We start from the raw sequence: 16441 nt of genomic DNA on the forward strand, positions 1-16441 counted from the left end.
ACTATGTATTATATGTAATCTAAAATTGATTTAATGTGTGACATGATGTGTTTTGGTTATATGCAAATACTACATACTTTTCTCTATGGGAATCGAGCATCTGAGTCCACGGGGGTCTTGGAGCCACTCCCACATAAATTCCAAGGCAAGAACTACATTTGATAATGACCAAAGGCATAGTCCACCAGGGATCTGCAGCAATTCTAAATTTGTAATGAACAAAATTCAAAATCCATGAAGTAAAAATAATACTAAAAGAGAAAGAAATAATCCACAATTGTAGATTTTAGAATTCCTTTCATGAAGCAATGAAATTACATTTGACCATATGCTGGCCATAACACAGAATAGAAATCTTACATAATATATTTTCTGATCAAGGCAGTAATTACCAAGAAATGAGAACAAAGGGTATCTAGAACATCCCCACATGCTTGTCAATTATTCAGTACATTTCTAAATATATCATGGGTTAAGAACAGTCACAATGGAGATTAGAATATATTTTGAATTAAATGATAATAAAAATAATATATATCAAAACATAGGATATGTTGATGACCTCTCTTACTGAAAAGTTAGTTGTCTTAATAATTTACTACCCCAAAATAAAAACTTCATTCTTTTTATCCAAGCATTCAACTGAAAAATGAAATAAAATATCTAATGAAGTCCAAAGAGTAGGAACAAGGAATAATAAAGGCAAGAGAGGAAACCAGTGGAGGTTAGAACCACAGTATAGAAGACAGCAAAGTTAGAATTTTTTGGTTTTGGCAGGATAAATAAGACTGGCAATCTCCTTACATGATGGATCAAGAATGCAAACAAACACAAATTGTGAAAATCAGTAAGAGAAAAGGAAATATCACATTAGATCTCAGAGATTTAAAGAACAATTAAAGCATATTTGAAACAAGTTTATGACTATTTTAGAGGGAATAAGACAAATTCCTAAAAATTACTAATATTACCCAATGAGCACAGGGAGAGAAAAATATGTGAGTAGTTTTTTTTTTCTCTATTAAAATTTTTAATCTACATTTAAAAACTTTCCCATAAGGAAAACTGCAGACCAGATGGGCACACCAGACAAGTCTAACAAACTTTTACAGAAACTAAAATGCAAAAATCTGATAATAACACTAATGTGTTGACAGGGATTTGGACTAAATTGATCTCAACTGATATTGGGAATTTAAATGGGTGCAACTACTTTTGAAAACTGAAATTATATGCTCAAATATATACCCATTCTAAACTTATACCTAACCAAAAAATAAGAACATATAGCTGCAACAAAAGATAAATTAAATATTAAAACAGTTATTCATCAAATTGGTATGCATAAATCAAAATATACTAAATTCATACAATGGAATACAGCAAAGAAAATACATGAACTCATACATCAACATAATGAATTCTATGAATATAATTTTGAATGAAAAAAGATAGACAAAAATAGTCTAAAGGCCATAATTCCATTTTATTAAATTCAAAACCAAGCAAAATTCATGTATGACATTGGCAATAAGGATAGTAGTTATCTTTAGAAGATATGTGATTGGAAGAACATGGAAGGGAGCTTCTAGGGGGCTCATGATGTCTATTTCTTGGCCTCAGTTGCTGTTCTGTGACTGTTTTCTTTTTATGAAAATTACTTTAGCTTGTGCACATTTTTTATCAGTTTGGGGCACTATTTTTAAGTCAATTTAATTGAATTTTTTCTGCACTAGAACTTTGTACACATGCAATGAAATCAGGTGCTGCACTGGTTTTCCTGTATATCATGAATTAATTCCTTTGCTGCTTTTTTATCTAGAAAGCCTGGTCATAATTTCACCTAGAGTACTAACACCATGCAGCATCTCAACATCTCTTTCCTGTTCTCAATGTTTGCTATTTTTATGGCCATAGACTATAAAATTTATATTCCTAAACATAGTTTCCTATGACTTGTAGTTTATCATTTACACACTGTTAAACATCCTTTGAGTTCCCTTGTTTTATATATATATATATATTTTTTTTTTAATAGAGGCATGCTTTATTTATTTGTTTGCTGGTTTGTTTGTTTGTTTTGTTTATACATGCACTGGGTACAGTCAGAAGTGCGGGAGGGAGGGTGAGAGAATTCACCAGAGCCAGAGCGGGGAGCAGAGCAGGCAGAAGGACCGAAGTACACTGCTGAGGGGAGCAGCGGGCGGCAGGAGAGGTCTGCGCGCCATGTGGGACCCTCCTCCGGTGGCCTGGGAGCAGCCGGGGATTGAACCAGCGCCGCAGAGGCCGTGCGCAGTTTCGCAACCCAGCGCTCAACCGCTGCGCCACCGGGGAGGCCCTCCCTTGTTTTATATAATTGGTTACACTTTGAAGAACTATTACTAAGATTCAAAAGTCAGGTTATTTTTCCCCAAACAAATGTCTACATAAATTCTTTTTCATTTGATACAAATTTAAGAGTCATTGCAAAAACATAAACTTGTAAGCCCTCTAATATTAAAACTGTAGATTGTTAAACTGTTAGTATATATTTTTTTTAAGATTTATTTATGCATACAAGAACTGGGGGTACAGGCCAGAGGTACAGGAGGTGAGAGGATTCACCAGAGACAGAGCAGGGAGCAGAACAGCTAGACTGACTGAATACACTGCTGAGGGGAGCAGCAGGTGAGACAAGAGAGGTCTGCTGCACCATGTGGGTTTCTCCCTGGCTGGAGGGGGGATTGAACTCCTGCTACAGAGGCTGTGGACAGCTTTATAGGTTGCGTCTTAATCCCTTGCGCCACCAGGGAGGCCCGTTAGTATATTTTAAAAGAGAATTTGCTGGTTTGTTTACTGTGCTTGTGGACTCTCCAAGGACTGAAAGCCTTTAGCTTTAATGGACCGTTTTGTATAACAAAACAAATCTTACAACCTTCTTTGTATCTTCTTTCTTAGACATCTGAATTATTTGGTAGTTTGAAATAAAAGATTATATAGTCTTTTAAGGGTTATTTTTACCATATTATCTGAGACCTTATGATACAGTGCAACAAGGGGCACTAACACCAGCCAAGGACACTGCCCAAATAGTTTACGGGTCACTGACTGAGTTCTTCACCCGCACGCACAATTGAAGACTACTTAGGTACAATTGCAAGACTACTTAGGTTCAGAGAACAACAATAACGGGATTTGTTTAACAAATCAGGGAAAAACAAAGTTACTGAGGCCAAAAATGGCCGTTTACCTCACCCAAAGCAGGATCCAGTGTTCTAAATGCCTAAAATGTAAATGTTCCAAAGATGGTGTCTACCTGCCACTGTGGACATGGTGCACATGGCAGCCACACTACTGGCTGGGATGCAACTCACAAAGACAACAGAAGACACAACAGGAGATGCTCATGGAACTGCTGCATGCCCCAGTGCAGCACCAGACAAGCGACACTCAAAACAGCAGCTGCAGTGGCAAAGGACCCTACAAACGGCCACACTCACGCAACTCAGTGAGGTGCCCAGCTCCGGGTCTTAGCATTCCCTGCCAGGCTCTAACAGCAGCAAAGGTGGGAATAGTTTCAATCACTGGACTACATATAAAGCCTCCAAAATTTTCCTCTGGAAGCCTCTCCCATGGCCTTCAGAGACCTGCAACAGCCTTCTAAAAGATCAGTATAGTGGGGACAGAAATTGCTGATGCTGGAATTGCTGCAGATCCTAAAATGCTGAAAGCCCACATGCTGAATCAGAAACACTGATTCCTGGGGGCTGCTCCTGCAGTCCCTTATATTTCTTATCAGAATCTTCATCCCCACTGATACTTGGTTCGAATTTTCCCTGGGGCTATCTATTCCTCACCAGCACCTCTTCCAGGGGACACCAGTAACGGTCTGGCTTCAGCCACTGGTTACACTCAGATGGAGAAATTAATTTATTGCTATTTGGAGACATTTTTAATTTGTTCTTGTTTTCATATTTTCAGAAGCAAATGTCTCTCTGGAGACCTAACAATATGTTAAGTAATATGTATCATTATTATCTTACTTGAAAATTTAATTAATTTTTGAGCTAACATTGCCATAATATTTACTTGCTAGTCTCATTTCAATAACAGGTCTGGAAAAAAGGCAAATCTATTCATTTGGGGAAATAAGAAATAAATGGTTTGCTTTATAATGTATTTAGATATGTCTTAGGTCCTTAAATAATCACTTTAAAAAAGATAACAAAATAAATATTATTTTTTACCTATCACTGAAAAAAATAAAGAATATGTTTGATTGTGATATACCTTTGGTCCCCTTGAGCCCTTACTTTCTAATGTTTTTGCATTCTCCGTTCTGACCATCCTATTTCTATCTAAAATGAAAGGACCAACTCTGGCCTCCTCACCCCATTTCTGGGCAGCTTCTCACACCCATAGGCATGCATCACATGATTTTGCACTGATCAGGGTAACAAATTTCTGACCTATGTCATGTCTCTACAAAGCAACAATAATTTATACTGCAAAGCAACAATAATTTATAGTGTTTCTTGTATCTATTGTATCACACCATCCTGAACATTTTTTCCTAACAATGTACAAAATAAAGTGAATACTTACCCAGTGATTCTGCAATGCAAAAATTTCTGCCTGATGACGACAGAATGATGTGATACTATGATTCAGGGGACCTCTGTGTGTCAAGAGGAGTTCATAGCATATAGTACCCAAGTGACAGGTTCTTTAGTATGGATTTAGCTTTTTTTACGTTTTATTTATTTTGCGTAGAAGAGCTGGGGTATAGGTCAGCGGTGCAGGGGGTGAGAGGATTCACCAGAGACAGAGTGGGAAGCAGAACCAGGTGGAATTACTGAAATACACTGCTGAGGGGAGCAGCAGGTGAGACAGGAGGGGTTTGCTGTGCCATGTTGGTTAGCTCCCTGGCCAGGGATCGGAATCAGGACATCAAGGTGGGCCATCAAGGTGGTAGCACTGAGACTTAACCCGTAGGCCAACAGGGAGGCCCTGGGTTTATCTACATCAAAAAGTATTTAGGGCCTCCCCGGTGGCGCAGTGGTTGAGCGCTGGGTTGCGAAGCTGCCCGCAGCCTCTGCAATGTCAGTTCGATCCCCAGCTGCTCCCTGGCCACTGGAGGAGGGACCCGCATGGCGCACAGACCTCTCCTGCCGCCCGCTGCTCCCCTCAGCAGTGTACTTCGGTCCTTCTGCCTGCTCTGCTCCCCCCTCTGGCTCTGGTGAATTCTCTCACCCTCCCGCGCTTCTGACTGTACCCAGTGCTTGTATAAATAAATAAATAAATCTTTAAAAAAAACACACAAAAAGTATTTATTGAGCATCTCCTTAGGAACCAGGTATGTTGTTAATGGGGATAGAGTAGAAAATAGAACAAAAATCTCACTTTCATAATATATCTTACATTTCAGTGGGGATTAGAAGAAAAATAAGTGTGCATGTATGTGTGTGTGTGTGCACGTGCACACAATAGCTGAGTATATGTGAAAGAGAAGCATTCTGGGCAAGGAGTCCAGCAAGTACAAAGGCCCTGAACCAGGAGTTAACTGCATAGCAAAGAAGAGGTCACAGAGTTAAGGGGAAGCGAGATGACCTAATTCTTAGAGAACACTGGAGTGTAATGAGAAACCATTGGATAATTTTGAGCAAAGAAATGATGTGTTCTATAATTCTGTAAAGTTCTGTAACCCCATAACTTCTCTTTAAAAAGTTTCTATAGGGCCTCCCCTGGTGGCACAGGTAGATGAGCGCAGCGCTGTGAAGCTGTCCACAGCCTCTGCAGCGCCGGTTTGATCCTAGCCAGCCAGCAAGAGTCCCACATGGCGCAGCAGACCTCTCCTGTCTCTCCTGCTGCTCCCCTCAGCAGTGTATTTCATCAGTCTGCCTGTTCTGTTCCCTGCTCTGTCTCTGGTGAATCCTCTCACCCTCCCGTGCATCTGGCCTGTACCCTGGTTCTTGTATAAATAAATAAATATTAAAAAAAATAAAAATAAAAAGTTTCTATAAACCACGACAATCTGTCTACCTATTCCACATATGTATTATATATGTACATTTGAGAATAACATCAAATAGATGTCAATTGTCTCTTTCATGATCTTCCAAAGAAAATTAGAAACGATAATATTCAAAAGCTTTACATACATTATTCTGAGGTTTGCATAGATCTGATTCTCTTCCCCAAACCCTGATATTTATACATAGGAATTATTTCCAGAAAAATTGAAATTAAGCAAATGGATTTGTTCTTTTCTCTTTTTTTTTTTTAATCATTTTTTGAATTACCTACCTACTCCTTCTCCAGGGGCATATATTTTTACTTTAAAACAACAACCATCACCAAAAATCACTCTTGTCAACATTCTAACATATATGTCCTGAGTATCTTTGCAGGGATTAGGTATTTGATATTATGTTTATTTATTGGAATATTTTGTTTGTGCTTAAACTTTTTCTTCTTAAATTCTGTTCTGAGGGAGACGACTAAGCAAAACTAAGTCTTTGCATTTCAAGATGTATTTTTTCCAGGCTGCTTTTTCATTCACAAATACTATCTTCATATATTTAACCAATTAATCAATCGATAAAATTACAAAGATTATGTGAGTTAGAAGAGTTTTTTTTAACCATTCCTTTCTTTTGAGACTGTATCTTACAGGCTTTTGAAGAAATTTTATCTGTTTCCATGTGATTTTTAGGGAGTTGTCTATAGGGAAATGATGTGACCTAACCTGAAACAATCATTTATAGCCACAGATACTGTTTTTAATACAAGTTGTTAATAAATAACTCAAGCTAAAGTAATTGGAATTCTTTGTTTGAATTATCTGAATCCTTATAACAGTAAAACGTTTTCCTTTTTCTTTTGTGAGCTTTAAGTGTATACTTCTGGAGCCATCTGACATATGGAAAAATCTAATTTGCGGAAAACAGTGAGAACAAGAGAAACAAGTACAGATGAGAAGAGGATTTACAGACACATATGCAGTAGTTAGAGACAGAGAGATGGAGTGAAATAGGTAGAGAAGCAAAGACATCTATTTTTTAATTTCAATTTTTGTGCTCCTGGTTCATGCCACTCTAATGTCTCCCCCAGCGACATAAAACAATAAAATCCTTTTTGTTTGAGAACATTTGAGATGGATTTCTGTTATCTGCAACCAAAACAAATCTGAAATGGAAATTAATGCCAGAAGTTTTGTTGGACAGAGAAGGCCCTAAAATGGAAAATTGGCTGAGTGGAGATGGGTTGAATTACAAGGATAATTCCATTATCCCAGGATAGAAGTTGGCAACCTCTACTGTGCCCCAGAAACAGGTTAAAATGTTACCTGTTAAGTCTTTGGGTCTTACGTGCTTACAGAGGCTGGAACTACAGGACACTAGCTGGAAATGGTCAGAATTCTTGGAGTAGATTTAAATCCTTTGCTTCATAAGGTCCTGAAAAAGATATAAACTTTCATAAAAACTGTTCCATCCAAAGTTAGAGGTTACAAAGCATACAGGTTTGGTCAGGGAAACTGTCATCTGTTTTGTTTGTTTTCTGCTGCCTATCCTCATTTAGTTTAAGGCAAAGTTTTAGGAGCTGGTCATTGTGCAAGAAGCATTAATTACGTAATCCCACTGATTTTGGGATGTTGGCAAGTGGGAGAGAAGATCAGAAGAGAGGACAGCTGAAGAAATGGGAAAGAACTACCATAGACCAGTTTGTATAACTCTGAATTGTCTAAATTTTAAATAACAAAACCAGGTTAAGTCTCAGCACTATCAAGCTTCTGGCTGTAGGGTAACTAAATGATATCAGGCTTTTCTGTCCTCCCCCCATTAGGATTGATGATGGATCCCTGCGGTCTTGAATGCATGCCTGATGGCGGGCACCTGGAGTAGGGTGTGGGTATGCGTAAGTGGGTACACCTAGGCTAAGACTGGGCTTATAGAGGGCAGCATCATGGGGACGCCAGAAGAAGCAGAACCACAAGAGAAGCAGAGAGAACAAGAACATGAGAGAACGCCAGAGAGCCCAGAAAGAGTGAAGACTTGCTGGGAGGCCTCCCAGCCTCCAAGCCACCCAGCACTCCTGCTGCTGTGTACCTGGTAAATCCCAATAAAAGCCTGAAAAGCCACCGAGAGCTCCAGGACTCACTTCTCCTTTACCGGTCTGCTTGGGTCATAGAGAACCTGCCCTGTGGCCATCCTGCCACTACACTGGCACTCCTCTGGGAGTGCCTGTGGCCTACAGCCCAGTTCTTGTATGCATAAATAAATAAAAACAAAAATTTAAAAGTAAATAACAAAACCCAGACTCATGAACAGAAAGTAATTTACTGATTTATGGAACTTACAGTCCAGTGATAATCTGACTATAGACCCAGGGATTCAAAAGAAGACCTTACACACCATTTCTTTCTAAACTTGCATAAGATTTTGTCTGAGGTTCTTTTATTCATCTGTTATTTATTAACAGCTGTTAATAAATCCAGCTTTATATCCTTCCAGTCCCTAGTCTAAGAGAAGAACACTTTTTCTTTTCTACTCTTGCCAGTGAAAACCCAGAGAGTATTTTATTTGAACATGATTGGCTTGATGTGTGTGCTATTGGGTAAATCACTTAATTTTGTCTATCTTATATGTGAACTAGGAATAATAATAACAACCTGACAGTATTATTGTAATTTAATAAAAAATTCATTTATGTAAACTTGTCAAATATAAAGCGCTATAAAAGGATAATCTACATCCCATAGAAACCCACATGACTACCCAGCATTAATGTATATTAATAGCAATAGTAGTAGCAGCAATAGTGGTAACAGTAATAATAATATTTGTTACAGCAATTGTTTTGACCTACCCAGAATGCTTTATGATCATAATCCTTGAATTAACAATATCAGTCAACTTCAGGGAATTCCTCCCCTTTTGCATGTAGTCATATTAGAGTTATAATCAAAATGTTTTTTTTTTCCCCTCAGGGTTTTTAATAAGCCAAGAGATAGAGGCTTGGTTAGAAGCAAAATTGCATTTCATAAACACAGTGATCACTCTAAAAGATCAACACATTCAGTCCAGAGTGTTTGCCTGAAATTATTTTAATAGAAAGTAAGGGTGGCTCGTGCTTCCTCTTGGATGGAAAGTTATAAATATGTAGACCCGGGGCCAGGTGATACTTGTTTCTGCTACAGGGAGATTATCAGAGGATGATGATAGCATTGATTGCTTAATTCCAGTCTCTAAGACACAGTTTTTAGTTCTTTTGAGCTATTTCATTACTGTCCCTAGTCATGTTCATATGAAAGTACATTTTTTTTCTTAAGCTGGACAACATTTCAGTGACCACAACAAGAAATTACTGGAATTAGGTAGGATGTTCTAGCTGAGTGCTATAAAATTTGGCAAGTGCTTACCAGGGAACAAGTCAAAGAAAGCTAATTCTGAGCAACCTCTTAGAGCTCACTGAAACCAATGCCTTCTAGTAATAGATGAGCAAATTGGCCTTGAAGAGGGTATGTTAGATTCTGATTTCAAGAAGAATCCTACTGCTGTGTCAGGCAGATCATTGGCGTTGGCAATAGAAGAAAGGTCAGAGGAGAGGCCCAGATCAGAACTGGCCCAAAGGTCAGAACTCTAAGCCTAATGTCCAGATTACAAGCAATCCTGAGGACTGATTCTTATTTAACAGATGCAAATGATCAAATTCATAAGCCAATATGCTCACATAGTCATTTAGAAAGAGATGACTTTTTTTTTAAAAGATTTACCCATTTATGCATATAAGAACTGGGTTACAGGCCAGAGGTGGGGGGAGTGGTGAGAGGATTCACCAGAGACAGAGTGGGGAACAGAACAGGCAGACTGACTGAAACACATTGCTGAGGGGAGCAGCGGGCGGGACAGTAGAGGTCTGCTTCTCCATGTGGGTAGCTTCCTGACCGGCAGAGGACCAAACTCATGCTGCAGAGGCTGCGGATTGCTTCATAATGCAGTGCTTAACCCCTTGCACCACTAGGGAAGACTAGAGAGATGACCTTTAATCATGAGATGTATTCCTACCCTCTAAGGAGACACTTCCTACTGACAGGCAAGCTCAATGCCAAAGATTAATATGGTCAGAACATTTTAAAACAAAGTGTTCAATAGCAAATCCATGATCCATGAATGAACTATGATCAAATTAAAAATGTCTGTTCTCATTACTGCAGTTAAAAGTCAGAGACTAAAAATATATTTGCTAATCACTTCTCTAATAAAATATTTGTATGTAGTATATATAAAATACCTTTAAAACTCAACAGTGAGAAAAATAATCCAAGTAAAATGTAGTAGATCTGAAGTATATCTGAGCACATATTTCAGCAAAGAAGATAGGCAAGTGGAAAATAAACATACAAATTAAGTATATCATTATTTGTATAAGGAAAATACAAATTAAAATCATAATGAAATATCACTACATACTTATTATAATAATTTTTTAAAAGGCTGAAGATAACAAATGCTGACAATGGAGCAGAGCAACAGGATGGGAACTCCCATTTGTTGCTGGTGAGAATTCAAAATGATACAACTATTCTGAAAGACAACTTGGCAGCTTTTATAAAGTCAACTACAAATAGAATACTACAAGGCAATCAAGTGATTTGAAAATTTATAGCCACATAAAAACCTGTACATGTATGCTCATAAGAGTTTTATTTATAATAACTAAAAGCTAGAAACAACCAAAATATCTTTCCAAAGTAGGAGGAAGAGATAGATGACTGTGGAGTATCCATATATAAAAATACTACTTAGTGATAAAAAGAAACAAGTTGTTGGTTTATGCAATTCCATGAATTTTACAGAATGAAAGGAACCAAATACAAAGAGCTATATGTATGATTCCGTTTATATGACACTCTAGAAAAGATAAAAAAAAAAAATACAAGGATGGAAACAAGACTAGGGATTGTTAGGCAGTAAGGACCAGGGAGTGATTGGCTACACATGGAACTCACAATGAAATTTTTAGGCTAAGGAAACTGTTCTGCATAGCATTGACATGGTGGACACAATGTCATGCACATTTTTCAAAACCTGTAACATTTTGCCATGATTGAATGTTAATGTATGAAACACATCAACCAGGAAGTTGGTGTGTCTTATAGGATGTTGACTGTAACAAATGAATCTAACTGTATTACAAATACATGGCATAGCCTTGCACAAGAGCTGGAGAGAAGGGAAATGAATTAATAAAGTTTATAAAACAGTGTTTTAAATAGATATTTTTAAGGATAAAACAAAAGGAACTGCCTGTTAACTGTACTTTAGTTGATAAAATTATTTCTCAAGGGGTTGTGAGTTAGCGATTCTGAAACTTTTTAATACAAATACATTGTGGTTGTACAAATAAGAGATGCAGAGTGAGTCAGATTCCTCAAAGTCAGATATAAAATACAGATAAATGAGAGGAAAGCTAGAATGAGCAGTGTACTGGACTGGTGTTGGAAATACTGGCATGAAGTTAGTAAAGTTATGTTTAACTTAACAAATTTATATGTGAAAAGATATGGAAGCAGTTATAAATATGCATGCATTCACTAGATCTTAATTAACTCTTTAAACAGAGAGAATCTTTAAGCAATGACATCCTACTAACAATAAGCACAGGCAGTACCAAAATCTTGGGTTCTACGCACCATGCTCTCTTAGAACCATCAGATATGGATGATATTATTGTTAATGCAGGAAACCTTTTTATAGTATAAGAAAGCAAGTATTCAGAAACAAAATAAAGGGGGTTTTGTCAAAAGGACAAAAGATTTCACCTGAAGGCACCAGTAGACAATGCATCAAAAAACTTAAGCAACAAAAGAAATAATGTAGTATTAGATTATAAAGCAAAATATAAAATGAATATATGATGCCATATTAATATAAATAAGTAGAAGAGTCGAATTTTCCTTACAGAACTATTTTGAATAATATATAAAGCTTCTCCACAATCCCTTTCATGAGATGGAGGTTAATTTCCATCTAATCCCATACACCTGAGGGTAATTTAAATTTAGTGACTGGAACAGAGACAGAAATGAATACAATAGTAAATTTTTAGTGGAGAAATCTGGCAAATATGACCTTAATCAATTGGTAAAGTTTATGCATACAAGAACTGGGGTACAGGCCAGATGTGTGGGGGATGAGAAGATTCACCAGAGACAGAGTGGGGAACAGAACAGGCAGATTGACTGAAATACACTGCTGAGAGGAGCAGCAGGCAAGACAGAAGAGGTCTGCTGTTCCATGTGGGCAGCTCCCTGCTGGGGATCGAACTCATGCTGCAGTGGCTGAGGATAGCTTCATAGCTTGTGCCACCAGGGAGGCCCTGACATTCTTATTTTCATAAATGCTAACAGATAAAGTGTGAGGTGAGCTCTCACTACAGCCAGTGGGTGGCTTCAGTGTCTGCTTGCCAGCATGGCCTTATTTGTGCAATGTGGCAAACTGCATATGACTTTATTAAGCACCTTTCACTTTTCAGAAGAAAACTACTTCTCATTAAATGTAAAATAATAATAGCTATATTAATAATGACAGAAACTATCCATCATAAGGACCATATTATTTTTTCAATTACTGTAGAAATCACCTAAGATTATGTGTTGAGCCTATTGTAAAGTCTAAATGCAACATAAATTCTAGTATGACTTTTACCAAGCCAATGTGCAAATTAAAAATAAAATCCTATACCTCAAAGGCTGTCTAAACCTTTAGAGTAAAAATATTAAGAATATTTCTACAAAGAGCTGCTTTTGAAATGTTCTTGAAACTATGATATAAGCAGAGATAAAGACATGTTATTAGTTATTAAAATCTAAGTAACAGTAACAATGCATTTAGGACTTGATAAAACATCCATTACAAAATTTATGAAATATCCTTAACTTCCAAAAATTATACAGTGCTTTATGGTGTGCTGTAGAAATTTCTTTCTGTAGAACCTGAAATATGTTATATTAGGTGATCTGAGAATTGCTAGAATTATTTTTTGCTCCTGTTGCCTAAGCTGATGTGCTATGAAAATGAATGACTTAAAGAAGGAAAATCAGTTAGAATTTTAAAACTTTACTTCATCTGGCTTGTGTGTGTTCTTGATTTTAAGAATAAGTAGAGCTTTTATAATATAGAAAAATTTATTTTTAATATACACAATTCAATAATCATTTGACCAACTAGTAATAAATAGAAATATTGCTCATTAATTCTCACTTAACTATAATTCAGAAGACTGGGGAGTGCTGGATTAATCCAAAATTCCAAACATATTTGAAAAGATGTGCTCTAGACTTAAAAATAAGCAATGCAATTAAAATTGATGGCCCCATGGTCTTTTATCCAGTTATCTTCTGAAGTCAGATTTATTGGAAACTAATGCTTCCAACAAACTTTCATAGTTGTGATTAAAGAATTTACTTATAACAATTCAAAGTGAAGGAAGAACAATGTTTGTTCAGAAACTCACCATTTGAATATTTCATCTTGTTGTCCCATGCGATTTGTTTATGAATTTCATCAAGTTGCAAACCTGTATGCACTATGGCTGCTATGCTATTATTTTAATTTTTAAATTTTTACTCTAATTTTATTGGGATAATATTGGTTTGCATCCTTGTATATGATTCAGAGGTACAGGCATATACTACCTTCAAGTGTATGTTACCACACCACACCCACCACCAAGCTCTGGAAGTCATTCCCAATAGTCCATTGCTCCCCAACCCCACTGTGCTCGCTCCTCTCCGTCACTTTCTGGTACCCTTAATTTTACAGTCAGATTTCCAGGGTTTGTTATTGGTTTGGTTTTCTCTGACCCTCTGTTTCATTTCTCTATAGTCCACATCTTAATTGATACAGGGCAGCAAGGGGCACTAAACTGGCTAAGGACACTGCCCAAATAGTTTCCCGGTCACTGTCTGAGTTTTTCACCCGTGTGCACAATTGCAAGACTACTCAGGCTCAGGGAACACCAATGATGGGATTTATTTAACAAACCAGAGAAAAACAAAGAGTTAACTGAGGCCAAAAATGTCCTTTATCTCACCTGAAGCCATATCCAGTGGTTTTTTTTTTTTTTTTAAGTCGTAAACAAAAGCAGTTAAGATGGTACCACTGAGAACATGGAGCTCCTCTCCCAAACGACAGTCCAAGTGTCCAAGATGGATTCTTCCTGCCATTGCGGGCACGGGGCATTCAGACTGTAGGCTAGGTTCCAATTCACGAAGACAGCAGAAAGCACAATAGGAGATGCTCCCTGAGATGCCCAGGACATTACCAGACAAGCGACACTCAAAACGGCAGCTGCAGCAGTCAAATGACCTGATAAATGGCCACACTCACAGATCAGCAAGGCACCCACTCTAGGTCTTCGCCTTCCCTACCAGGCTATAACAGCAGCAAAACCGGGAACAATTACAGTCGCTAGGCTACTTGCAAAGCCTCCAAACTTAATCCTCTCTGACGTTGGCTGCTGGAGGCCTCTACCTTCAGAGGCCCACAACAGCCTTCTGAATCCGAAACACTGAATCCTCAAAAGCTGAATCCGGAACACTGAATTCTGAAGACTGAATAATCTGTGCTCCTTCTACAGTCCTTTGTATTTATTAGTTGCTCTACTCCAAAATGCAATACTTTTTAGTATTTTCCCTGGGGCTATCTAGCCTCACCAGCAACCCCCTGTGGCAATCTTTTGGCTTCAGCCACTGGTTATAGCACCCCCTTTTCATTACCAATATTCTTATTTTATAAAGTGGTGTGAGGGCAGGATGACACAGAGAAGGATCTCTATGATTCCAGCAGATGGGTGAAGGAGTCCTGGAGCCCTCGGTGGCTTTTCAGGCTTTTATTGGGATTTACCAGGTACACAGTAGGCAGGGGTGCTGGGGGGCTAGGCAGGAGGCTGGCAGGAAGTCTTCACTCTGTCTGGGCTCTCCGGCATTTTCTGGTGGTCTCTGCATCTCTGCTCTTCTCATGGTTCTGCTTTCTGCTCTCCTGTTTGTTCTGCTGGCATCCCCATGACGCCACCCTTATAAACTCCGTCTCTCCGCCCAGGTGAATCCCATCTACATATGCCCACACCCTACTCCAAGTGTCCGCCATCAGGCATCATTTAGGACCGCAAGGATCCATCATCAATCCTAATGGAGGGAGGGCAGAAAAACCTGATACTTTTTATTTACCCTACAAGTGGCTCTAGAGTATGCGATCATAACATGGCAGATTTAAGTAAGAAATTCCCCCTTCTGTCCTCAAAAATTGCCCACAAGCTTCAAAAATAAGATGAAAAAATGCAAAATCAACAAAACTAAAAGTTAGTTGAAATTCTGAATTGTGAATAAGAATAAAGGAGAGTTAAATAAATGAAGATAAGGAACAAAAAGCTCTTGGTTTCCCCACACATTTTGGACATTTTTTTAAAAAGTTCTTCAGGGCCTCCCTTGTTGGCGCAGCATTTGAGCGCTCTGCAACGCCATTCGTTCCCTGGCCACCGGAGAGGGTCCCACCAAAAAAAAAAAAAAAAAGATCTTTAGCATATGTTACCTAAAGAAATAGGACATCCTGAGGATAATTTCAATAATTAAGAGTTCCTATATTGAGTTAATTTCAGGGAGAAACCAAGAAAGGGAGGGTCAAGTCCTATTTATAGGAAGTAGTCGATTGTGTTGCTGAATCTGGGGGAGGGAGATGAAAGATTTCAGAGAAATTGAATTCTGAGCAAGCCCGCAGGTGTTTATCTTAGTTGACTGGGTAATTTGCGTGGGAAGATGATAATGCATAAACAACCCTGGGGTAGGAGAAAAATATCTGCTTGCCTAGCATTATGTATTTCTTTCTATAAATATATATATGGGGGAGAGGGTAAGGCAGAGAATCAGCAAATGATAAAACAAATGGAGATTGTGTGGAACAAAATATTAATGGAAGGCATATAGGTCTACGGTCATAATTAAAGTCACTGGCAATTAAAAGAGTTACCATTAGTAAGAAATAACTAGAATTACAGCAGCAATTTATAAAGACTGAACTTGCACTTCAAATTCCAAAAATAATTAAAAAAAATTTTTTGGCACAAAAATAAATAAACCAGGAGTTACAATCTTAATATCAAAAAAGATAAAATCCAAAGGGAAAAGCACTAAACAACATAAAGTGTAACACTGTATCATGAGTGTCAAGTCTGCAGTGAAAAATCTAACAAATGATTTTTTTATGTACTAAAAGATATAGCATCATCATCAAAACCTAGAGAAAATACCTGCAGAAAATGATGTGAATGCTTTAGCTAGGGGTAATTTTATTCACCTCTCTAGAACATGGACTAATTAATATTAAGTTAACTTTGTTCCCTGAATATTAAGAGCAAGTCACTGAAAGTCTTGATTTAAACAGCAACAACCACTGCAATTATG

Source organism: Talpa europaea (genome assembly GCF_964194135.1).
Source record: "Talpa europaea genome assembly, chromosome: 4".
NCBI lineage: Eukaryota > Metazoa > Chordata > Mammalia > Eulipotyphla > Talpidae > Talpa > Talpa europaea.